The sequence below is a fragment of the Acipenser ruthenus genome, chromosome 15 (genome assembly GCF_902713425.1).
Source record: "Acipenser ruthenus chromosome 15, fAciRut3.2 maternal haplotype, whole genome shotgun sequence".
Taxonomy (NCBI): domain Eukaryota; kingdom Metazoa; phylum Chordata; class Actinopteri; order Acipenseriformes; family Acipenseridae; genus Acipenser; species Acipenser ruthenus.
In genome coordinates, this window is record NC_081203.1 from 8,320,732 (window position 1) to 8,348,410 (window position 27,679).

Consider the following 27,679-nt stretch of genomic DNA (forward strand, 5'->3'; position numbering starts at 1 on the left):
AAAAATTAACTTGCCTTACCTTAAATATATAATACGACAAAGAATTTGAATAATGTGTTGTCTTTCATTGACTATATCTGGTTGCGCTTTTTTATGTTCTACATTTTCTTTTTCATTGCTGTTTTTTATTATGGTAAATTACCGTGCTTATTTAGGCACTCTATGATTTCACTGGGGATAGATATGGTAGGGTTATTGGAGTTCACAAAAAAAAACGGTAACCTTTTCACATTCTTTGTATCTTAATTATTGAGATTATTGCTTCATTTAAATTGTTTTCTTTCTAAGTTTTCAGGTCATTTTTTTTTAATGCAAGTCTATTTTGGATTTTCGCTATTCTACATTTTTTAATGCAACTGTTCATTTTAACCATCTCTTGGCAACTGAATCCGACATCTCTGAGAAACCAGGTTGTAGAATGTTCCACAAATCCTCAACAACCCACCTCCACTGGGTAAACCTGGACTCTCCATCCTCGCTGTTCCGCTTCAGTGGCTAGTTCAGCATACCGCAGTTTCTTCCTCTCATACGCCTCATCTACAGCATCCTCCCATGGCACTGTTAACTCTACCAGGTGAACAAGGCGTGCTGATCCAGATCACAAGACAATATCTGGTCGAAAGTTAGTGGTGGCAATCTCAGGTGGAAAAATAAGCCGTTGACCAACATCTGCCAGTATTTTCCAGTCTCTAGCAGCTTCCAGTTGTCCTGGGCGAGGATTGGTTTTAACACCTTTTCTTGGTGGTTGCTCTCCTGGGCGGAGGAATGTTGTCTTTTGTGTGTAATGTTTTGATGGAACTGATGGCAACTTATTGGCCATGTTACACTTGACTGCTTAATGTTTGCTACATAGCTGTACCAATGTTGTCCAGTAACAAATAACCCTTTCACTGCCACACCCTCTAACCTTTTTAATAACAGAGAATCACTTTAACAGTGTCTTTACAGTTGGTACACTGATGTATTCTATTATTAAAAAGATCCTCCATTACAAGGTGTCCCCAGAAGAAATTCAACATTGTATTAACCTTTGAACATATCAATGATAAAGATGTTTTTCACATGTGCATTTTACTTCATGTTTACACACTATTCAGTCTGACATTACATTGCCCTTAGATTGCCCCCTTTTCTCTAAACGTTTATCACATATACTGAGGGGTTTACTTAATAACCTATACCCTTCCAGGGTAAACCACAGCTGGATTGTTTACAGCATATTACAGCACTGGTGAAACCACCCTGGATTGCATCAACCACATATCAATTACATTTAAAAACAATTATGTCAGTAACCTGCATCCTCGCCACAGCTGTAAATTCAAACCCAAGGTGAAGACCATGGCATATACCAATAGTATGTAGAGCATAGCATAGAAAAAGAATTACCAAGCTTCATGACAATTTGAGCAGTGATTATCCAGATAGATGCAAAAATGGAAGTGTCACAATCCCAAGAATCTGATACTCTCTTAGATGATATTATGTTAAAACCAAGTTTCATGACCATTGGATAAGAAGTTTTCCAGATATATGGAGAAGTATGTGAAGTGTGATGAACACCCGCCTGCCTTCACAGGAAATCATCCCCAGCGCAGGGGATTATAAGTGCTTGATGAACTGTTCCCCATTGCATTACAATACTTATCAATGTCAGATTGCAGCACATCTTTCTACCATTTCAAGGTTTTCAGTTAGTTTGAACCCTGATACCTCATATTTAGGGCTTGAACTTTTTGGGTTTTATTTTCCAAATCATTATCTCCCTTTAAATTTTAATTAGCATTTGATAAGCTGTCTCTGCATTCTAATAAAGAGAAAACTATTCATTAAAAACTGGGTTTAAGATTTAGTTTTTCTTTGCTACAAATCAAGGATGGACTTGCTATCAGTGTACACTCCGTACTGGGTATTTTTGCTGAAAAGAAAATATATCAGGACAATTAACTCTGTTAAATGAGTTAAATAACAAAAGCACAAAGATAAACTAGGCGACTGCAAGAATGAAATGCAATTAGGATAGCGAAGAGCAATTAATGTAATTTGTCACGTCTGTTTTAAATAAAAACAGAAACAGAATCAAGCTCATTCAAGATATGAAGGTAAAAACAATTGGCTTTGTTTTGTAATTAACAGCTTTTTTCTGAGTTGAATTAGGAAACAGAATCGGCTCAAAAAAGTTTAAAGGGACGTCGTGTGATCAAAAATAAAACCCCAAAACTTCAAGCTCAACCCATATTATATGTCAACAACGATCCATATATGAAATGATCTGTCTCACTGTCAGTCTGCACTGGCGCTACATTGAAAAGTAGAGTCTGTTCCTTTAAATGCCAGGACCGTATGATGTCAGGGGGAGTGCAGTTCAAATGCAGTCCATGTGAGTTGCTCTCACTTCCTGCACAGGGAGAGACAGGCGGAGAGAGAGCGACGCAAGACAGAGGGGCCTGGGTACTGGAGTGTAGAGACCCTGCAAACTTTGCTTTTTAAGAAAATACTGCACCGCTGACATATCCCAAATCGTTTGCTTTATACAGAAGGAACCCTGCGGGTAAGACGCATGTTCAGTTTTATTTAGTTTCTAATGTCGATGACGTGCAGAACTAGGCTTTTTGTTTCTTTTACATACATCTCTATAACAAATTAATAATATTACAATAATAATTATAATAATAATGAATTAAGTATATTGAAATTATGCTAAACTATTTGTGTCACTGAGGATTATTGAAATTGAAAATTAATCCAAGTGTTATTTTTTGTTGGTTGTAAACATTTATCTTCCTCATCTTCTAGACAGTGACATTGGTTTGATTTAAATAACTTTATTTGCGACAATTAAAAAAAAAAAAAAAAAAAAAAAGCGCTAATGACGAATCTTGGTGGGGATAATCGGTATCTGCTTGTTCCAGTTGTGCACAAATGCTATACAAATTAGTACTATCCCTTTATGACTCCCCGCCTCCTTTTCAAGTTGTTGTTGGGCAGATTAAAAATATGAAAGGGTGAAACAGATTTTTTGAATGTCAGACCTTCTTAACAGAGTATAAGAATGTGCTATGACCAGATCAAGTTTTTCTCCCATTTACCGTCCTGCGCCGTTGAGTGGAGGAGAGAAGAGTCAGATTATTAATATTACCAGTAGGTGCTGGTCTCTGATTGGGTATCACCAGATATTGAGAAATTACTGATGATGGCCTGCACATCCTAGTAAAAACACTCTGGAATAAATATGGTTGCAGTATATGTTTTCAGCTAAGATCAACATCATTAAAACAAATAAATATAACTAAAACATGTACATTTTTGGTATCTTTTTGAAGTAATGCAATGACCTTTTTCTACAGCATGAATGTAAGCTAAGGGCTGCGTTTTAATTGATTTGTGTGGATAATATAATAAACCATTCAGCATAGCTCCCTGCCTCTGCAATCTCTGTCCTATGGCCCAACGGCAATTTAAATTCCTGATTGTACTGTCTTGTGAATGGTGTGGGCTGGGATTTAATTAAATGTCCAGCCCCTGCTTGTAAAATGACATTTAAAATAAGAAAACTTCCATTCATCCGGGAGTCCAGGTGGTCTGTATATTGCATTCCTGACCAATGCTTTCTGTTATGATGATGATGATGATGATGATGATGATGATGATGATGGTGAATAATAATAATAATACAGCACAATTCCGTGGGGGGTGGGGACAAGCATGGCACAAGGGCATGGTACTATTCTGCATAGCATTTTGAGCTTGAGTCTCTTCAGATCTGAGCTTTACACAAGCCATGGAATTCACAGGTTCAGGTGTTTCTGATAAGTAATGGAAGTCAGTAGTTTGTTAGAGAAAGTTCGCACAGATTGGTCCACTAGAGGTCTATGAACCACAGTGTTGGAGAGCTGTCACTGTGGAAGGCTGCACATTGGATGACTTGGGGGTGGGGGGTGTAAGATGCAAGATGCATTGCATTGCATCTTCCCTATCGTGATAGTGTACTTATTGTATCGTGACATAACTGTATTGTTACACCCCTAGAAAAGAACATCTGGTAGTAGGTATGGCTGTCATGAAATTCAAAATCTAGTCCAGTTTAGAGACCCATAACATTTACTTTATATAAACTAGACTGTGCAATCAGATTAATAATATTCAAATAGTCATCTTACAATAGTTTTACAATTGAAGACTTTAAACATTTGTAAAACTATTGAATCTTCCTGCAAACCAACATATTTTGATTATTAAAACACAGAGTGGTGAGGATATGGAATGGGTTACCCAAAAGTGTTGATTCAATAAAAAAATAGGGTCTGCCTTTGGTAAACTGGATATTGATGCAATTCAGATTGCTCGCTCAATTGTATTCAGTTTGACATTTTCTTTGAAGCCAGTTTCTGCCGTGACGACTTGTGGTGACAGCATCAAAATAATTTCGAAATACTCAAAATGCATTGGGCTAGTAACATCTTTATAGTCTTTTATATTGGAAAACTAGATACAGTGTTAAATCCTGGATTAGCACAGAAACCAGTACTGGAAATTCAGTGGAGACAGACTTGGGAGGAGTGAATACCTAGAATGGGTTATTTCTGCTAAGGAAGGGGCCAGTTTACACATACAATACGAGTGCATTTAAGTAAACATTTTGTTTAGAATTATAAGTTTCAATGACCACCACAATATCACTGACGATTTCCCAATTTCTTGGCTGTGTATGTGCTTATGCTGCGTCTGTATTACAAAAATATCTGTTAACTAATCAACACATTTTGTACAATAGCTGTTATTTTGTTCAACTAGCATAATCAATTGCAGGCACACATTGGTGTGTTTTGCCATGCAGTGTTCATTTGTGTGTGTGTTTCCAATGGTGTTTTGTATTGTTTTTAAAATAGCATGTAGTACATTGAAAGACCATCTCATGAATGTATTAGCACATCATTTTTTCAAAAGTAGTATAATAACTGAAGTGTAGTATCAAAGCCCAACAAGTAGTAAGCATGCTGTTAATCTCTTGTTCACCCATTATAAAGCAGAACTGGAGATTATTAGAGAATTTTACAGCTCTGCGGAATCACCCAGGATTGCATCACCTATCCTTGGTTATCCAGAGATTGCCTCCAAACAGGGGTTTGATACAATTCAGGGAGCTTCACCAGTGCAGTTAAATGCTCAGAAAAATGGTATGGCTTATCCCAGTGGGGTACATGGATAACAAATTAACCATAAATCTGTTCTAAAATACAATCCGATTTCTTCAACAAAGGCAGGGCTTGTTTAAGTGTTACAGAACCCCCCTGCAATGCTAACAAGAAACATGTTCCATTACTTTTGCTGTATTCCATGTCGTCCATAACAGACGCTCTCATTGAAGTGAGCGGTGCATTGAGGGAACAGAAAGCCAGCACTGCTGCAGGGGAGCTGATCTGGATACACTGATCTCTAGACATGTTCTTTCTGTCCTGGCCAACGCTCCTGAGTAAATATTGAGAAATGCATTGCTGAGCTGATTTATGACCCGTGAGTGTGTGTGATAAAATGAAAAAAGAGTCTGCAGTGTGTTTAAAAATATATCTCTGCGATACGACCAACATGGGACATGGCAAAGGTAACGTAATGCGTTTCTTGGCAGGGTGTTCGGTAACACTAAGTCTGAATCTTCAGCTCTTTGTCACATTTATGCCAAACAAGTAATTTTAAAATAAAATAAATGAAAGCATCCCTAGGCGTGCAGATATTGGACCATATTTGAACACCCTGTTGTGTGTGTGTCTGTCATGGTTTCTAACTGCAAAGTTGCCTTTCTCATAATCGCTAACTGATTACTAATTACTATTTCATAATTGTGAAATAACAATCTCCACAGTGCTAGAAGATTCCAAAGCCGTACTTCATTTCCAGCCCTCTGCTCTTGCTATCTCAATCCTCATATCTAACCACTAAGCCACACTACCGCTTTCTGTAAACTGCTGTTTCCCAGTGTTGTTTAAACTCTCTCCCCAAGCCAGATCCCTCACACAAACAGGAGAGCTGGTTGTCAATTTGCTTAGCGCTAGGCGGGCATGCTTTGCATAACAAATTGATCTGCAAGACAGACAATTTTCATCTGACTAATTTGAGGGTCATACTGAACACTTTAAAGGGAACTCGCACATTGGATGATGAAGTCTTAGCTTTTATGTCTAGGGCTAAACAATACCAGCCAGTGTTTCTTTGAAGATTTCAAAGTTTGACCTGTTGTCCAGTTGGTTTCCAGTTTTTGATTGTGTGTGTCCCTCGCTTCACCCTCAGTGCAGTATGTGTGTGGATGGCTAGCTGTTTGGTACAGTACGACCCTCGCTTCACTCTGAGTACAGTATGTGTGTGGATGGCTAGCTGTTTGGTACAGTACCATGGGAACTATATTTAGAAGAATAGCGGAGGTCTGCACTGATAGAGCGACCTGTGATTGGTCTGTACTCTGCTGTATTCCACATGACCTGTGGGTTGACTAATATGTTCCTGTCTGTTCTTCATGAAGTCTGACATGTGACTAAATACAGTGCCTTCATTCCTGAGCTATGCCTTGCGGTGATTTCTTCATTTCCTGTGCAAGTGCGAGGTACTTGAAGTTTTGGACTCGTTGCCAGGAAGCCTTTTCTGCTCAAACAAGGGCTTCCTTTTAAGAAAGGAGTTGATGAATGGCACTGCTTTCATGTCAGCGTGCAGAGCTGAGCCAAGAGGAGGGAGGGGGTGGGGGGTTACAGTAGTGTTAGGAAAGGCTGACTGTGTGCTTCTCATGCTAATGTTCCGAAACACTGTGAAAACACAATGCAGTAACACAAAAACGGCGTTTCTGTGTTTGCAGTTGTGATTTATTATAAAAACTGAATGCTGGATTGTCAGTAGCTATGCCCTTTGGAGCCTAACTGCCCAGTTGCCTATGTCATAATACCTAATTGATTGCCAATTGTTTCCAGTTCCGTGAAATTCATAACGGAGAAATAGACAGCTGTTTAATTTGTACTTGCAGGAAGAGGGATGTTTTTTAATTGCATGAAGAACTTGATTGTGTGCATAAAGGCACAGCACACAAGGCACACAAGTTCATTCCCCAGTGGGGGACACTGCTGCTGTACCCTTGAGCAAGGTACTTTACCTAGATTGCTCCAGTAAAAACCCAACTGCATAAATGGGCAATTGTATGTAAAAATAATGTGTAAAAAATAAAGTGATATCTTGTAATAATTGTAAGTTGCCCTGGATAAGGGCATCTGCTAAGAAATAAATAATAATAATAATAATAATAACAAGGCATTTTGCTGTCTGTATTGCTTCCATTGCTTTCATATGGTGTTGGACAGATCAGCGCAGGACAATACCGCTAGTCCCGCGGTGAAGCTGAGCGGTACCGCTCAACCTGAATCCAGAGCAATTTTTTTCTGCTGACAACACATGCTTGCCAGGAAAAATCATAAATTAAACTGTTGTCTACGGAGGTGTCCAAGCATCCTGAAGTGTTTGATCCCTCCCATATTTCATACAAGGACAGGCAAGTCAATATTTTATACATCGCCCCTGATAAGCTTCCTTCCTTCCTTTTTTTTTTTATTATTTCTGTAGTTAACTACTATTTTTATTAAATAACTGGCTGTAAAAGGATATATTTTCTAACACTAGTAGTAGGCTACTTGCTGGTTAAGTGCTGTTAGGGGCCGTCCAAAATTCTCGACACTTTCTTGAAATATTCACATGCCTTCGTGCAAAAGTACTGCAGCCAGTTCATGATATTTTACTTTTGGTTAAGAAAGTATCCTCTTCTGTTAGCACGCATGAGCGTAGAAGGCAATGAAGTGGCAACAAGCTCCAGTGTATATGTTTGAAACTTGGCACAGTTGATGCCATAGGGCCTAATTTCTTAGGTCTCAAGTTCCTTTCTGCTATGTTTTTATCAATAACAATGTATATCATGGGCAGTACTTTGAATGACAAATAGTACAGAAAAACAGCGCCACTGAAAATTAATTACAACTCCTTGTTCAATGGTGGACATTTTATTTTTACTTGTTACTCTATTCCCCCAGTTTACATCTGTAAACAAATACAGCTAGAGATTGGAAAATCCTGTCACGCAAGCTTATCATAATTCTGGCAATTTTATTTGTAGTTGGTAAAATATATAGAACTAACTAGGCCTACAAGAATAAAATCGTGTTTGACACAAATATGTATTTTTCAATATACAGTGGCTCTCAAAAGTATTCACCCCCCCTTGGACTTTTCCACATTTTATTGTGTTACAACATAGAATCAAAATTGATTTAATTAGGGGGTTTTGCCACTGATCAACACAAAGTCCATAATGTCAAAGTGAAAAATAAAATCTATAAATTGTTCTAAATTACAAATACAAAACAGAAAATAATTGATTGCATAAGTATTCACCCCCTTGAGTCAATATTTGGTAGAGGCACCTTTGGCAGCAATTACAGCCATGAGTCTATTTGGATAAGTCTCTACCAACTTTGCACATCTGGACACTGCAATTTTTGCCCATTCTTCTTTGCAAAATTGCTCAAGCTCCGTCAAGTTGGATGGGGACCTTTGGTGAACAGCAATTTTCAACTTTTTCCACATATTCTCAGTTGGATTGAGGTCCGGGCTTTGACTGGGCCACTCCAGGACATTGACCTTTTTGTTTTTAAGCCACTCCAGTGTGGCTTTGGCTGTATGTTTGGGGTCATTGTCCTGCTGGAAGATGAATCTTCTCCCAAATCCCAGTTCTCTTGCAGACTTCAGCAGGTTTTCCTCCAGGATTTCTCTTTACTTTGCTGCATCCATCTTGCCCTCTATCTTCACGAGCTTTCCAGGCCCTGACGCAGAGAAGCATCCCCATAGCATGATGCTGCCACCACCATGCTTCACGGTAGGGATGGTGTTCTCAGGATGATGTGCGGTGTTAGGCTTGCGCCAAACATAGCGCTTAGCGTTGAGGCCAAAAAGCTCTATTTTGGTCTCATCAGACCATAGAATCTTCTTCCACTTGGTCTCAGAGTCTCCCACATGCCTTCTGGCAAACTCTAGCCACTCTCCCATAAAAGGCCAGTTTTGTGAAGCACCCGGGCTATTGTTGCCGTATGCACAGTGTCTCCCAGCTCAGCCGTGGAAGACTGTAACTCGTTTAGAGTTGCCATAGGCCTCTTGGTGGCCTCCCTGACTAGTGCACTTCTCGCCCAGATACTCAGTTTTTGAGGACTGCCTGTTCTAGACAGATTCACAGTTGTGCCATATTCTCTCCATTTCTTAATAATGGACTTTACTGTGCTCCGGGGGATATTCAGTGCCTTGGAAATGTTCTTATATCCTACCTCTGATTGGTGCTTTTGAAGAACCTTATTCTGGATTTGCTTTGAATGTTCCTTCGTCTTCATGATGTAGTTTTTGTTAGGAAATGTACTAACCAACTGTGGGACCTCCCAGAGACAGGTGTATTTAACCTGAAATCATGCGAAACACCTTAATTGCACACAGGTGGACACCATTCAACTAATTATGTGGACTTCTAAAGACAATTGGTTGCACCAGAGCTTATTTAGGTGTGTCATAGCAAAGGGGGTGAATACTTATTCAATCAATTATTTTCTCTTTTTATATTTGTAATTTTAATTTAGAACAATTTGTAGATTTTATTTTTCAGTTTGACATTATGGACTTTTTTGTGTTGATCAGTGGCAAAAACTCCTAATTAAATCCATTTTGATTCCATGTTGTAAAACAATAAAATGTGGAAAAGTCCAAGGGGTGTGAATACTTTTGAGAGCCACTGTAAATATTATACACACTTAGGGTTTGAGAAACTTGGCCCCCATGAAATATAATTTACCTTAAAATGATTTGAGCTGCCTCTCTCGGTAGATTAAATTCTATGAAAAATAATACGAGTAGTACCTGCTTTCCGCTCGCGGACAGTGATCAATATAGGAATTTTTTTTTTTGTTTTTTTTCTGTTTTTGTTTTTTAGAAACACAGAAAAATAACAATAGTTTTATGGGTTATGAAATCCGTGAGACAATTCAGTTACAGATTATGATCCTTGTTCAATTTGATGAAACTATACTATAGTGTACATGAGTATTTTCAGGTCTTATGGATGTAAATCATGGTACCTGGCTTCCCCAGGATGCTGTAATGGGTTTTTTACACCCTTGACTGGAGGTACTACCTGTTACTAGTTCAGAGGTGTGTAATTTTTGAAAAAAACTTCTTGTCCAAGGGAGAAAATGCTAGAAAAATCTTCTTGCCCCCCTTGCACAAAACACACACAAAAAAGTAGAATATAACTTGTAGGTTTTGTTTATTTATTTTTTACAGTGACCACAATCCATCAATTTGTGATTGACAGGGGCGGATTAGCCTTGTAGCTTGACTGGTTCACTAAATTCTTCAAGATATGCAAAAGGTTCCCAGTGACTCCACCTCACCTCAACAAATGTATAACATACTTCAAGGAAATGTTCCTTTCAGTGCGGTTTGGAACACATTTGCTGGTAAATGTAAGTAACATACTAAGAGTACAACTATAATAAGCAATACTTGGGTTATTCAAATCTAAAAATAGCTTCTGCCTGTTTTTTTCCACTCTTTCTGTATAAGCTGAATTCAACTCCAGATGTGCAGGTGTTTTAGTTAGTTGCATCACAGATGCAAAATCATTGGCAACTATTACTGCTGCTTTTGTGGAATTTGTATTTCTTTGTTTTGTAAATGCTAAACCGAAGGTTTTTAAAGGACATGTGTATAACCTGTCACGTTTCTCTGCAGTTTTGTTTAACCAAAATGCCACAATATTTGCAGTAGGCTCCATCAAATTCTGCAAACAAAACATATTTTATTTATTTTATTTTATTTCTATTATATACTTTTTTTTTTTTTTTTTTTTAACCATGTACATTTTACAGCTTTTTGTCCCATGATGTCTAACTGGAACACTGCTGCAGCATGATAATCCCGGTTTCATACCCTCATGGCTTCATCTTTTTCTATATATATATAAAAACATTTTTATAGCATTTAAATCTTAAATATGTAAATGTGGTAAATGGCAAACTAGGTTAGCAACACTAAACTTGAAAGAAAGTTTGTCTTGATGCTTCTAAACAGTAAACCATGTATTTTTTTTTTTTGTTTGTTTGTTTTTTGTTTTTAAACATCCCAACAAGAACACACTTGGCCACAAAGTACTCAGAAATAATTTTATTAATCACACAACACAATGTTTTCTAATCTGCTAATACCTTGGACTGCTGTTTTTTCTTTGTTTTGTAACTTTACTGCATTTAAATGGCAGGTTCATGTATTTTTTGTAACTTTACTGCATTTAAATGTCAGGTTCATGTATTGAGAGGAACGGTAGTTCCTCGTGCCAAGTTATCAGTGAAGTGCGAGAGCTGCCAGACTCTGTACAGCGAGGAGAGTTTACGTGTTTTCAGGGTATTGGTTTAGCAAAAGTAAGTCAGCCAAAAGCACCATTTCACTTTTAATTTGTAGTTCCCATCACTTAGGTGAAATGTAGGAAAAAAAAGTCAATTCCTGTCATACAGGAGACAAATAAGTCACCAAAGTAAGGTACAAATGTCCTTCTCCTTTTTCTCCCAACGTACAGGGAGTTTTAATCCACGCATATGTATATTACAGGACATCCGAGTTTAATGACAATTAACTTGTTTTGTCAACATGGAAATATACTAGGGAATGCACTTATTGTGACGTCTATATCATTTATATTAAATTATTTTATTTATTTTATTTTTTTAAATTTAGTAATCAACAATTTTATTATTTGTTCCTATTTTGGCATATCCAATTATTTTTAGGCTCACCGTTACCACCCCCACGCTGACTCGGGAGCCGCGAAGACGAGCACATGCTGTCATGTGCCATCAGCCTACCGCTTTTTTTCACGCTAGTTAATGTGAATTTACTTCTGAAAATGTGAAAGAGTTGCGATCTTGGCTGGGAGCCCATAAAATGCACTGAATTGGTGTTTGTGCTTGTGTGGGTTAATGAGGGTTCAATAGTACACCTCATCCAGAGATTTCTACTGGTCAGGGTCAGTTCAACTCCAGGGTTCACTAGGTGCTCACAAGCAATTCTTGGCTTGACCGTGAAGACCAGTGTTTGTCAGCAGAGCATTTCTGGCCCATGTTTGGATATCAGAATAAGTTTGCCTTTCATTTTCTTTACCGCTTTTATGTTGGCTTGCCACACAAATGTTAGCCTTGGGGCGAAATTCGGGGAGTGGTTGCTGGGCAGCTTAATTAACATCTATCATCATTAACCTCCTATGTAAACCACAGTCTCACACTCCTCGGTCTAGTGTTTTGCTTTCTGCCAAAGCTTCCAAACAGATTCTGAAATCAGATCTTTTGTTAAAGGAATTTAATAGACAGAATCATCATGCCTAATCAACGGCGCTTTATTCTTTCATCTAATTCGGACGACTCTGACCAGGATTCATTGTTTCATCCCAATGCAACTTCATCTATGACTCCGGCAGCTCCTTTACCAGCTGGCGCCCAGATTATCCAGTCTCTAGCCCAGCATCCTTTGCAGCTTCACTACAAAGATTGGCCCATCACCAAACTCTTTAAAAGCTCTTTTCAGATTAATATTCCAGTTGACGGAGACACTCTCTTTAATGTCTTCTGAGCCCGTATTTCCTTCTCGACTGCAAGCACTTTCAACGTGCCGCCCCCGCCCCCCCCCCCCCCCCCCCCCCACGCTCTGATCCCCTACTACGGAGCCAGCACAGTTCTCAGCAGCAATACAAGACCCGCTTTCGCAATTGCACCAAACCATTTACAAGGATTTGAAAGATCTCATCCAGCCTATTGCCAATTCCATCTCCATTATCAACACCAGATTGGACAATCTCAAAACTCACGCACCCCTTCAGCAACAGCAGCCATATCTACCATGCCACCAATCTCCTATCCAGCAACAGCTTCCTCTTCCGGTACCTCAGTCTTAGTTCCCAGTATCGGAATTCCCGAGTACAAAGCTTCAGGAACGGCATCTGCTCTCATTCAGCCTCCACCATCAGGCGCCACGCTCTCTCTGCTAATATACGAAAGCAAAATATTGAAGGTAAGGACATTAACCTTGTATCTGTCCTTATTGCCACTTCAGAGTTCCTGGATCACCATGTAGTGGACCCTAAAATCATGTGACTCTCACCTACTAAAAAATCTAACACTTGGAGAGTTTGTCCTAGCGTTTTCAATTTTACGTGATGTTCTCTCTTCAGTCTATTCTCATCGCAGCACAGAATTGGATCAGTATCTGTTTTACATAGCAGAGCTCTCCGTTCGCTATGGGGGGACCATGTTTTACGAATATCACAAGACTTTCTCAGCTAAAGCCGCCGCAGTCCTATCGGCTGACAATCACATCGTGGACTGGTCTTCTCCAGATCCGGATCCCTTCAGCGGCCCGAGAGCCAACGCCTGGAGAGTCTGCGCATCTACAGCTCACTCTACCTCCCTCTGTCCAAAAGCAGCATCAACATCATTCAGACCAGGCTCACGATCCTCCCCACCACACTTCAGTTCCAAATCCCATCCACGCATCATTTCCACCAAATCGATCCTCAATTTGTGATAAACATGGTCGCAATATCAAGTTCGCTGGTTCCAAGCAGGTTTGCAATAACTTCTCAGTTTGCTATCATCCATCATGCAAATTATTACATATCTGCAGCTTTTGTGGCGACGCCCACTCCAAGTCTTTCTGTCCAGTATGTTCCATATTGCATTCAAAGATGCTCATAGTTGCCACTCCAATCAAAATTCCAGCTCTTCTCACAAGTGCTTCAACTTCACCCAGACAAAGCATTCACCACATATCTCATCAATGGACTCTCGCATGGATTCGCCACATGACTTTCTGAAATCCTCTCATCATCATTTACCTGTAAAAATCTGTACTCGGATAGAACCTAACAGTCAGTTCTCTCATAGAAACAGAAATCGAAGGTTTTCTGGGCGGTCAATTTCCAGCCCCTCCATTTCTCACTTTTCGCATCAACCCTATAGGCATCACCACCCACAAGTCAAGGTTCATGGCTATTCAAAGCAGACATATCAGACGCATTGTGGGCAGCAGTGCGGAGTAGTGGTTAGGGGTCTGGACTCTTGGCCGGAGGGTCGTGGGTTCAGTCCCAGGTGGGGGACACTGCTGCTGTACCCTTGAGCAAGGTACTTTACCTAGATTGCTCCAGTAAAAAGCCAACTGTACAAATGGGTAATTGTATGTAAAAAATAATGTGATATCTTTTAACAGTTCTAAGTCTCCCTGGATAAGGGCGTCTGCTAAGAAATAAATAATAATAATAATAATTCAAGGTCATGCCCATTCACCCCAAATTATTCCACTTGTTCGGAATTAGCTGGAACAGTAAATACTATTTTGCCACCCAGCTCAATTTCGGCTACCATAGCAGCAAAAATATTCGACACTCTATAAGAAGCTCTCTGTTGGATCCTCCCTCAATTCTTGCCACGTCCCCTTTCTGCTCCATTTAATGGATGATTTCCTTCTTATTTCCCCAGCATCTCATTCTCCAGCACAAGCAATCAGCCATTTAAAAAACCTGTTCACTTCCCTCGGTGTCCCGCTCTCCGAAGACAAAAACATCGGTCCCATCCATTCTCTGGAATTCCTGGGCATAGCGCTCGAAGCACAACAAAGTTCGAAGCCAGCCTTCCACCCGCCAAACTACGCAGCTGTCTTCTTCCATTAAGAAACGATACCTCCTGTCTGCTCTGCCATTTCAACTAAGCCTTACGCATCATCCTCCAGGGCAGGACTTTCATCTCTCGTCTCCTCTCGCTCTCTACCACAGCCAAGACTTTAAATTCCCACATCAACATATGATCTGACGCTCAGACATAAAAATGTGGACTACGTTACTCTCTCACTGGAACGGTCTCTCCCTGTTTTCTGACTACTTCATCTCAGCATCCCACGATTCTCTCTCTCTCTCTCCAGATGCTTGTCTAATAGGATTCGGCAGCTTTCTAGCCTCCCAATGGTTGGCCAGCAAATGGCTCCCTGAAATTCAGAATCTATCCCCTCATCTCAAATCTACAGCTCTTCTCGAAATATATCCTATCGTTGCAGCCGTCCATCTCTGGGGGCACCAGTGGTCAAGAAAGTCGATTCTATTCTATTCCGATAATCGCCAGCATTCAATATTCATATAGTTTAAATTCAGTCCCCTCCCCAACTCTCCTTTCAATACCCTCAGTCCACCTAACACTTCCTTCCATCGGACCCGCTATTTATCAATGCATCTCGCTCAATCATAACCCACCACTGGTTCGCTTCCCACCTCACCACTCTTGTCCTCAGAACCAACCTTTCCCCCCAGTGCTATACCCCCCATTTATTCCGGATCAGAGCAGCAACCTCCGCAGCCAAAGCAAATATTAATATCCACGTAATCAAAAACATGGGAAGCTGGTCCTCCTCAGCAGTCAATTCTTACATCCGTTCATCCCCTACAGACATAACAGCAGCTCACCAAAGACTGGCTAGCATGCCTGGAGAGGGGGCGTTTATATGTTTTCAGATCCTCAGGAATGCTACCTTCGACCAAGCTCCATCCTTGGCAAAAGGAGAGCTCATTGGTCGGGATCTCTTTCTATCCTAATTAAGCAGGGCCCCCTCTGGCCCATCTAAGCCGAGCTACGGGATCGAGCCTCTGTCCTTGGCCCAGCATCACTCACTCTGCTCGTCTTACTAATGACTCATTTCTGCTTCCTCTGCTCTATCCTTACAGCCCAGCGGGCACCCCGTGAAACCCATTTAAATTATTGCCAGCATGTATTTTCAAAAGTTGGTACATAGGTGTCAAAACATTACGTATTTGTGACAAGTTTATTTTACAGCAGTATGACTTGCGTTCATGTACCTTACATTGCTTTAAAACAATTGGTTCCCAAGTAAACGCAACTGAACGAAAAGCATTGCAGCGTGAATAATCATTTATGTTTGGAGACGGTCAGAGAGAACAGTGGTGAGCTTTTGCTTTCTGGATTAGCAGATTTAACATCGATGCACATTTATAATGCTACAGGAAGGCTCCACAAACAATCTAGTTCAGAGGGAAGAAATTCCTTGTGCACACATCCTAGTGATCTACACTAGTTCTTTAATAGAGGATTGCTCAGACTGCCCTATTTTAAAATTGGCTGGTGAGTTTATTAACAGTGCCCATGAGTGAAGGGGTCCGTGTGTGCTGGGGGTCGTCTGGTAAAAAGCACAGCTGCATGGTGTGCAGGGTGAGTGATGGTCAGTGGAGAGCAGGTTTGTGTCGTGGCTGTGCTGTCGCTAGTTCTCACTGGAAATTTCAGAGGGAGTGTCACGTTGGCATTGCCACTCCAGTGGTAATAGGGATGCAAAACCGACATGCACAGTTTCTCCTCAATGCTCTACAGCGCATCCTACTGATGAGGAGTACCGGTGTGCTCAAGCAGATGCCTGCAGGACTGGGCCTTTGTCCTCCAGAGGCAGGTAGCTCGTTGAATTCCACTCTCTTGAGTTCCTGGGTGTTAAGAGGCAGTTGGCTTGGTCATGCAATGAGACATTGCATTGTTCTGTAAATAGAATTTATGCCTTGGAGATTTTAATAATCTGAACGAAATTCATTGCTGCATTTGTTGTAGCGGTTAAAGAAATGTAACACATACATGTTTTACAGTTATTCATAGTTTACTCATTTAAACTCTTACAACCTAACTTTCCAGGAACCCATCTTTGCAGTGGGATTCATCACAGTATTTTCAGGGTTACAAATTTACTTTTTGAGATGGCCACTCTGACCAACCAGTCAAGAAAATGTGCTTGTCCATTAGAGATTTTGGTGGCCCTAATTTATTTATTTTTAGCCCAATAAAGCAATAAATCTGGTAAATAACACAGCGTGTGTTCAAAGTAATTGAAGCAAACGAATTTTGTTTTATTTGGACAAAATATCACACCTTTTTAAACTGAATTACACTGTTTGCTTCAGCAGTAGAGAGTCACAAGAAATACTTTTATGAGGTATTACTTGAATGATATGCCACTTTACTCAAATATTAAATGTTTATCACAGATTATTACATCCATTTTCAAATTTGTCATTTCATTTAATTGTTCATAACAGAACCCCAATGAAGGTCAGTGAAGGGTCTGGATTTTTTTTAAACAAGGTATGACAGTTGTTAAATAGATGGCACAATATCTCATGTTTTCTTAAGGTGGCCTACCGGGTGACTGGTGGTGCAAGTGTGGTAACCAAAATAAATATTTGGTGGCCACAGGGCCACCGTTCATTTCGAACCCTGATGTAGATATTTTAGATATGCCCCGGTGTGGCCTCGCTTGCGAGGTCAGCTTCAAAAGCTCTCTGATGCCTTGCTGAGCTGTCATGCTTCTTAATAGTCTTAAAATTACTGCAGCCCTCAATAAAACTGCTGTGGGGGTCTGCCAGTTGAGGAAGCCGTGTACACACATCACAAAACATTGCTCCCCCCCCCCCCCCCCTTATGAGTCACGGAAAATGTAATTTATTACTATAAATATTTTGAAATGTGATCTGTCTCCATAGACGGCGAGTTATATGTGCCCGTGCTCCACCAATGTTCAGGAACGTGGGCTCCGCTCCACCAATGTTTGAGCTTCTATTTTACATACATTTGAATGTGAACATTGGCTAAATAGGTCAGATTCTGCACAGAATGATCTCCGTGAACTTGTGTTATCTAGCATCTGATTTGCTGGTCCCATCCTACCAGCGAATCAGTTTTGAAAATGCTTTGTAAGTACACCCCTCTGTGTGTTTGATGTAAACAAACAAAAACAAAAAAAAGCCGGACACTTGTTCTGACAATCTGAGCTACCGCTCAGGATGAGCTACTTACACAAAGTACGCAGGCCCACACAAAATTTGCATGCGCCATGATATTGTTTTTACTTCCTCCCTCTTCGATACGGTCCCATAAATCCGAACTACCATTTTTGGTAAGTTATAATATGTTAGCTTATAACTTTGTACAGGTATCAAATACAGGTGACTGGTTTGGTAGCCAAAATAAATATTTGGTGTCCTCAGGCCATGGGGTCACCATTCATTTTGAACCCTGATTTACATACTGTATGTGAAAATGAATGTAACAATCAATGCTAGTAAAATAGTGTAGCGAATTCTGTTTAGAACAGAAGGTTGGAAGCATGTTGTTTTTACATCGTTATCAAGGCATTGAATTGCCTACCAGGAAGAGTAGTGGATCAAAAACACTGAAAACAAGACAGAATCTAAAAAGATTCGGTCCTGTTAAATGAGATGCACTAGTCTGGGCAAAGGGTGTCCGAAGAAGGGACGAGCCTTGATGGACCAAATGGCTACCAAACTTTTTTTTTCTTCTGTTGACGTGTAGATTTGCAGTCTCCATTTAATCCCTGTTGCCAGAGCTTATCCTCTCTCAGGTAATTGAATACTAGTGTTAAAAATCTAGTTTGGTGTGTGCATATGTCTGAGTAGGTTTGTTGTGTATGTTTAGTGTGTGCAGATTTATTGTCACACTGACTTTCAATCACTGACTTTCAAGGTGGTGGCTGTGTACAGTACTATAATAACCCCAATGGGCCTCAATCGAAAGGGCTATATTTTCGTGTATTTTCTTTGAGACCCCAGGTTTCACAAGAGGAATTCTCTGGATCAGGCCAGGCCAGCCTCTTGCTTCCTCTTTCATGGCAGGGTGTTCTTGCAACACCACTTGCTATTTTTTTTTTTTTCCACTTTCCTTGGTGAAATTTCTGGTAAATGACTTGGTCAGTCCTTGGCAGCGTGCCTGGCAGGATCACATGGTACTAGATACAGCTAGTTTCAGGGCAGCTTTTCCAACTTAACTGGAAATGACAAAGCCCTGGATTTAACCCTCTCCACTCAGTGATGTTAAACTGTTACAGAACCACGGCAGTGTTTTTAAGAACCATATTACTTTACCTTTGCTGTATCCTGTGTTGCCCATATGCAGGAATATTTATTCAGCATATTCCTGATCTTTTTATTGATATTTTTCACACACTATAGGTACCTCAACTAGGGAATTACTTTACTTTTACTTGGAAACATTTGCCAAGAGAACTTTTTTTTCTTCTAAACCTCTCTGTGTATCCAGATCATGCTTCCCCCTGCAACAGTGCTGGTGTTCTGATTTTAATGAGTGGTGTATTGTGGGAACAGGAAGCCAGCATTGAGGAGTGAGCATGATCTGGATCTGCAATCCCTGGAAGTTTTTTTATTTTATTTTTTATTTTTCTCCTGGCAAACGCTCCTATAAATGTTGAGAAATGTATTGCCCAGTTATTTTAAAAATAACACTGATATACAGACATCATGGGACACAGCAAAAATAACGATAATGTGTTTCTGTGAACTTTGCAGGGTGTTCTGTAACGTTTTATGGTTAGTATTCTGGATTTAGCAGGATGTCTTAATTCAATATTTCCAGCCTCCCCTATTGACTGACTGGTGTAGAACCAGGTAGCTTTAAAAACCTATCTACATAAGTGGTATGCATTGCAAAATAAGATGCTACTGTAAAAAATAGATTTTAGTGAATTTTTATATGACGAGAGTCAACTACAGCCAAAAAACGCTTGGTCCTGGGGGACACTGAAATGCTTGGTCCTGAAAGGGTTAACCCTTGTGATTAGTTGGGTTGTTCTTTTTTGGACTCTCACCAGGGCCACAAAGTCCTTGTGATGCTGTGGTGACACAGTACTCCAAGTGCGGTCTCATCTGTGCATTGTACAACCTCGTCATAATCTCCTTTGATTTGTACTCTACACTTTTGGCTTTAAACCCAAGCATTTGCGGGGGGGCACCATTACTATTACCATTCTATATTCCTGTAGCTCCTATGCAAACTCCCTCCCTTACTGCAAAGATAGAATTGCCTTGTTGTCTAAACTGACGGTTTGTCTGTGCGAGCCTTCTATGTTTCTGTACACAGCACGTCATTACTCGGACAGAGTCAAAGGAGAGGCTGTCAGACTGTCACTGTCTCGTTCACGCAGAAATTACCATAGAAGTAAGAGAAATGGACATCAATGGGAATGTAATTATTAGTCGAAAAATGTCAGTGGTTATACAGTAAATACAATACAAAGAAAGACGCCATATGGGAAGAAATAACAGAACAATTGGAAATTGATGGTATGTCTATCTCTTTATTTCACATTAATTTTGGTCAAAGTGACGGGGAGCGCCACACACTGTTTTCATATTTTTCTGTAAAGTGACGCTTCTTTGTTTTAATAATGTTGACCAATAGTAATAATAATCACATTCACACACTAACTGAAGATTTTATTAACTGAAAATCAGTAAAAAAAAAAAAAAAGTATATTTAAATTAATTCTCAGTATTTACAAAGAAATGTGTAGATGTATTCTTTTTGATTGATTTACATGTTAAACCAGATCACATCTAAACATTCACTGTTAAATGGCATTTTTTTTAGTGTGTGGTGTGCCCAGACTATATTTGTTTTATTTTATTTTGTCTCCACAAAAGGAGCAAAAGCAGACAGTATTTTCTTTTCATGACTAGCTATATATATATAATTTTGTATGTACTCGTGCTGTATTCGTGTCGTTTGCTTCACTCTCGGTGTGCATAGCTCTTAAGTCTAGGTCAGTGGTATACACAATCTAGTGGTCTAGGTTAAGGTTTTTCATCAGGGGTCTTGCTGGTGTGAACACTTGGGGGTTGACATGTATGTTGCAAACATCATAGAAAGGTAAGGGAACAGTAAATAAAGAGCAGTGCAGCCCCTCACTGGGAACATGGCTCCAAATAGAAGTTATTCCCCTTACAAGTACTTTCTGCTTCCTGTGTTTCAACCAGGTATGTATCCATGTGCATGTCCTTCTTCTGCTAGTCTTTCGTGTCGTTATGTCATGAGCTCCATTGTATCCGTCCTTGCTGTAACTTTGTACCTTGTAGATGGGAATCTTTGTGATAGATACATGCATAATTATTTATAATTTCAAACTTTGTACAGCTTGATTTGTGTATACACCGATCCCAAGGTGTTGTGGTATTTTTTGCATTTCAGTATCCTATGTTACATGGAAAATAAGAACATTCGAACAGAAGAAAAGGACAAAGGTCTTTAAGATAGCAATTCTGCCCACATGTGACGGCCCAAAAATGTAGTATTTACTGTGGAAGTTGTTTTGCAGTTAATGAAACTACCAATATGGTATGTTTATTGAAATGAACGTGTCTATTGCCACATTTTTTCCATGAGTAACAAATTCTGTGTTGGCCCAATTTTGCTCATTTTAAGGTCAGGTTTACCAATTGCTGGGCTTGCTTACCGGTATGAGGTCATGATAGACCTCAGCCCCACAGCCAGGCCCCTGAAACCCTCAGACGAAGATAACAAAATATGCTCCTAGTTTTGTGCAGTCTTCCAGTGAATTTGTCAAATGAGGTTACCATACAAAGGTTAAGTTTTATATAGGAAGGTAGTTCTGTGCCAGGGCCCTCATTATGAACTGTACGTGTGCGCTTCCTTTCTTGCTCCCTCTGCTTCCCCGGTCAGTTTCTCTCCCTTGTTGGTTCTTCATTCATCTCTTTCTCTCCCTGAAATTGTGCTGACTCACACACAGGAACAGGCCTGGCGGCTCGTCCATAAAAGGCTGTGAGTCCATGGCAACAGCAAAGAACATTGCAGCTTTATAAATTGACTTTTTATGGCATTGAGTACAAGGGTAATGGTAAAGGATACGGGCACCGTCTCATGTTCTTTGCAGCACTGCAAGTTGTGTGTGTGTGTGTGTGTGTGTGTGTGAGAGAGAGAGAGAGGGGGCTGTTGTATTTATTTCACAGTCTACAAGCCAAGTCCACTGCAATGTGGTTGAAAGAATATTCTGTGAACAGCCGTCAGCCTTACCTCATGCAAGGAAGTGTGTGTGGATGTCATAACACATACATATTGTTCTAAAAATATTTTAGTGAAGCTCTTCAAGAATATTTGAGCTTAAAGTGTTTATTTTGCTAGACACAATAAATGGCATGTCATAGTAGTTACTCTGGTTAGAATAAAGAATGGAAGACAACTGCAGCGACCACCAATACAGGACCAAACTCCAGGGTATTGCCACAGTTATCCCAGTTGTTTCAGTGTCAATCTGTTTGTTCTGGACAGCTCCAAACACTCTAAAATCAATATCTGTGGATAGATTAGTGGCTAAATTAAACAAGAAACAAACAGGGCATCTGCTTTGTTGTTTGCCCGAAATATGTATTTATTAACTTATACATTCCATCTTTACAGGGATGACCCTCTGTTTTTAACGAGAAGGCCATTTGACCCTTTGGTCCATCATGTGATTCAGCTTCAACAGCATGACTAGGTAGCTCATTCCATACCGTTACCACTCTCTGTGTAAAGAAGTGTCTCCTTCCCTCTGTTCTAAGTGTATCAACGCTGCATTTCCAATGTATCCCCTGGTCCTGGTTTCTGTGCTGAACTTACGTGCCGCTTAGGGTTAACAATGGTGTACTTTTCCATGCAGTTTGAAACTCAAAATGGTCTAGCCATCATCCTGAGAATATGTCACGCACGCTCCTTAAACTATAGGAAGTGCGCGGCTAAAACATGGTACGACTTAAAAACTAGTGCTGGGATGAACACTCATAATTTAAATGTTTGTTCAGATATTCATTCGTTTTCAAAAACTAATAGCCATTATGTTGCTCAGAATGCAGGCAGAGACAGCACAGCAGAGGCAGGGGGGCGTGGCCCCTGTGTGTGCCTTTTTTTCAGCAAGACTTCAATATTTAACACATTAAAGTAGAAAAATATCCCAGGAGTAAAGAATAATACGTTGTGTAGTTCTTACTTTACCCAGTGAATTAACTACAAAACAAAGGATGCCAAATAGTAGCTCAAGTTGAACATTGTTTTGTTTATTCACAAAATAAATAGTACATAAAGCTGACACTGCATTTTATTTATTTTTTACATTTCTTTTCATTCCTTTCCATTGCCGTTTCTCCACAGTAAACTGTGGCCATTGACACGTTTTCATAAAGTAATAACATGAGGTTTACTTGTGCCTTTTTGTAGCTCAACAAGCAAACGAAAACTGAAATTGAACTTTTTAAAACACTTCAGATGAAACAAACATGGAAATGGCGTTGTAAAATGAAGGGGAAAAACTCACTGTTTTGGTTCTTGTTTATTATTTTCCACATAACAGGGTAGATTTGTACTAAACATTTTGACTACTATAAGGATCAGAATTGGTGAAGCTACGGTTCTGTAGGAAACCTTGTATATATTATATATGTATGTGTATACTATGTACATGAATATATATGTAGTCAGAAAAGATTTCAGCAAATAATGAATGGATAGTGCAAATCGCTCTCTTATGGAATGTTTTTTGTGTTTGTTTCTGTAATGAAATGTCTGGGTTTTTGTTTTGTTTCCTTCGCTTTTTTTTATTTTATTCTTTTGGTGGCCAAATGAGGCAGGCTGCACTTTCTTCAACACAACCTAAAAACATTGTGGAAACCCAGTTTAAGAAAGCTGCACGATATCGGTAGTCAGATTGGAACGCGGACAGAAGCATTTAAATTAACCCTCCCATATTTTAATATTAATTAGGTCATTTGCGTTTGGAAGGAGACTAAGAAAACTGCATGTAAACCCAAATTACCCTAAAGTTAGTACCAAAATAGTGTGACAAAAAGGAGAGATTTATGTTTGCTATGTCCACTCCTTTTATATTTTAAAAACTTCAATCTTGTCCTCCCTAATTCTTTTTTGTTCTAGGCTAAATAGGTTCAGATTTCAGCTTCTTTTCATAGCTCATTCCATTTTTTGTAGGCTACATGTGAAATGGTTTTTGGACGGACATACTTTGCTGATTAGAAAGATCTTAAACCCTTACTCCCCTTGATGCTAGTCTGGATTTGGGGGAGTCTGAACTGAGGGTCCCTGTGCACTTCCGAAAGGTGGTCTACTATTAAAATTCAAGGCCTCTGTTGCATAAATTACTAATGATTTGAGAATGATTGATTTGGCTTTCTTAGTCTGTTGACCTGTGTCATCAGGTAGTAAGTCTTTTTAAAAAAAATAACTGGTACATTTAAATAATAATAAAAAAAAAAAACATTACTACACAGTTGGGGACTAAAAGTGTAGAGCACAAGTCCAGGGAGGTTATGATGAGGTTGTGTACTGCACTGCTGAGATTGCACTTGCAATACTGTGACCAGTCCGGGTCACCACAGTACCAAAGAGACATTGTGGTCCTGGAGAGAGTCCAACAAAGAGAACGCAGACTAAACCCAGGGCTTAAAGGAATGAGCTATGTAGAGAGGCTGAAAGAACTGAATCTATTTAACTGAATCTATATATACAGTGCCTTGCAAAAGTATTCAGACCCCTGACCAATTCTCTCATATTACTGAATTACAAATAGTACATTGAAATTTTGTTCTGTTTGATATTTTATTTTAAAACACTGAAACTCAAAATCAATTATTGTAAGGTGAATCTGAAGGAAAATGAAGACCAAAGAGCATTCTACAGAAGTTAGAGATAAAGTAATACAAATGCATAGATTAGGGAAAGGGTACAAAATAATATCCAAGTGTTTGGATATCCCAGTGAGCACAGTTGGATCAATAATCAGGAAGTGGAAGCTGCATCACACCACCAAGGCACTGCCAAGAAAAGGCCGTCCCTCAAAACTCAGCGCTCAGACAAGGAGGAGACTTGTGAGAGAAGCCACATAGAGGCCAACAATCACTTTGAAGGAGCTACAGAGTTCAGTGGCTGGGAGTGGAGTAATGGTGCACCAGTCAACCATATCAAGAGCTCTGCATAACACTGGCCTGTATGGGAGGGTGGCAAGAAAGAAGCCGTTACTCAAAAAGTACCATCTGAAAACACGTCTGGAGTTTGCCAGAAAGCATGAGAGTGACCCAGCTGCGATGTGGGTAAAGGTTTTGTGCTCAGATGAGACCAAGATAGAGCTTTTTGGCCAAAACTCAAAGCACTATGTGTGGCGCAAACCTAACACTGCCCATGCCTCAAGACACACCTTCCCTACAGTGAAGTATGGTGGTGGCAGCATCATGCTGTGGGGATGCTTCTCATCAGCGGGGACTGGGCATCTTGTTAAAATTGAAGGAAAAATGGATGGAGCAAAATACAGGGAAATACTGCAAGAGAACCTGCTTCAGTCCGCTAAAAAACTGAAGCTTGGGAGGAAATTCACCTTTCAGCAGGACAATGATCCCAAGCACGAGGCCAAAGCAACATTGGAGTGGCTCAAGAACAAAAAGGTGAATGTCCTACAGTGGCCCAGTCAAAGTCCTGATCTGAATCCCATTGAGAATCTGTGGCACTATTTGAAAATTTGCGGTCCACAAGCGTCGTCCAACCAACCTGAACAACCTGGAGCAAATCTGCCAAGAAGAATGGGCCAAAAATCACTCCGACACTGTGTGCAAAGCTGGTACATACTTACCTCAAAAGACTTAAAGCTGTTATTGCAGCGAAAGGTGGCTCTAACAAATATTAATGTGTAGGGGTTGAATACATACTTATAATATCTTGTAACAATTGTAAGTCGCCCTGGATAAGGGCGTCTACTAAGAAATAAATAATAATTATGCGCACATTCACAGTGATCTTTATGCAAAGCCATCTGGGACAAATGCACTGCTGCTTTCAGAGCGAGCCAGAATCTCATGGGACAAAGGCAAGCACGTAATTTTAAAATGCCTCGCTTAAATAACTTCCTGAAACTGTGTTGTGTAGTGATTTTTTTATTGATTGTATATATTATATATATATTTTGTTGCGACTTTCTCTTGTGGAATGTAATAAATGAGAACCAAAACAGTGATTCTCTCTCTTTCCCCCCCTTTGTGACCGCCTAGTCCTTGTTTCTTTTTTCAGGTCAAAAAAGTCCCCTGGGTCGACATTCTCAGTACCTTTTAGAATTGTGGATGCTTGAATCAGATCGCGTAGTCTTCTTTGTTCAAGACTGAATCTTCAATTATTTTAGGCTACTGTAAATGACATGCCTTTTAAACCTGGAATAATTCTGGTCTCTCTTCTTTGCACTCTTTCTAGAGCAGCAATATCCTTTTTGTAACAATGTGACCAGAACTGAACACAATATTCTAGGTGAGGTCTTACTAATGCATTGTAAAGTTTTAACATTACTTCACTTGTTTTAAATTCAACACTTTTCACTATATATCTGAGCATTTTGTTGGCCTTTTTTTACAGGTTCCCCACATTGTCTAGATGAAGACATTTCTGAGTCAACATAAACTCCTAGGTCTTTTTCATAGATTCCTTCTTCAATTTCAGTATCTCCCATATGGTATTTATAATGCACATTTGTATTCCCTGCGTGCAGTACCTTACACCTCTCTATTAAATGTAATTTGCCATTAATGTAGATTAGGAAGAGCAGAGGACCCAATACTGATCCCTGTGGTATTCCACTGGTTACCTCGATCCATTTTGAGATTTTTCCTCTAATCAGTACTTTCTGTTTTCTACATATTAACCACTCCTTAATCCATGTGCTTGCATTTCGTTGAATCCCTACTGCCTTGAGTTTGAGAATTAGTCTTTTATGCGGGACTTTTTCAGAAGCTTTCTGGAAATCTAAATAAACCATGTCATATGCTTTGCAATTATCCATTGTCTATGTTGCATCCTCAGCAGTGTGGAGTAGTGGTTAGGGCTCTGGACTCTTGACCAGAGGGTTGTGGGTTCAAACCCCAGTGGGGGACACTGCTGTTGTACCCTTGAGCAAGGTACTTTACCTAGATTGCTCCAGTAAAAACCCAACTGTATAAATGGGTAATTGTATGTAAAATAATGTGATATCTGAATAATGTGAAATAATGTATAATGTGATATCTTGTAACAATTGTAAGTCGCCCTGGATAAGGGCGTCTGCTAAGAAATAAATAATAATCCTCAAAAAAGTCAAGCAGGTTAGTTATACACGATCTCCCTTTCGTAAAACCGTGTCTCCCAGGATACTGTTACCATATAGGTAATTTTCCATTTTGGATCTTATTATAGTTTCCATAAGTTTACATATAATAGAAGTCAGGCTTATTGGTCTGTAGTTACCTGGTTCGGTATTAAGTTTGCAGTTCTCCAGTCTGTCGGTACAACCCCTGTGTCAAGAGACCTGTTGCATGATCTTTGTTAGTGGTTTGTAAATAACTTCTTTCATTTCTTTGAGTACTATTGGGAGGATCTCACCCGGCCCAGGGGATTTGTTTATTTTAAGAGCTCCTCGTCCCTTTAACCCTTCTGCCTCTGTTATGCTAGTTATTTAAAACTGGATAGGAACAGGTCGACATGTGGGACATGTTGTCCATATTCTCCTTTGTAAAAACTTGTGAAAAGTAATCATTTAATATTTGCTATTTTTTTCTCTTCATCCTATGATTTTGCCATTTGTATCTCTTAGACATTTAACCTCCTCTTTGAATGTTCTCTTGCTGTTATAATATTGGAAAAACATTTTGGAATTGGTTTTAGCCCCCTTAGCAATGCTCATTTCTTTCTCTCTTGGCCTTTCTAACTTC

At 39.7% G+C, this 27,679-nt stretch overlaps 1 protein-coding gene across 2 annotated transcripts in view; it reads left to right on the forward strand.

Moving 5' to 3' along the window:
• The first annotated feature begins 2,196 nt into the window (after positions 1-2,196).
• LOC117421792 (nucleus accumbens-associated protein 2-like) overlaps positions 2,197-27,679 on the forward strand; it is a 41,392-nt gene continuing 15,909 nt past the window's right edge. The window contains exon 1 of one of the 2 annotated variants that reach the window (XM_034036157.3): positions 2,197-2,551. The gene's annotated coding sequence lies outside the window, so the exon portion shown is untranslated. Of the gene's footprint in view, positions 2,552-10,368; positions 10,527-27,679 lie in introns of those variants that run through there. The other variant, XM_058987113.1, reaches the window with a different exon arrangement.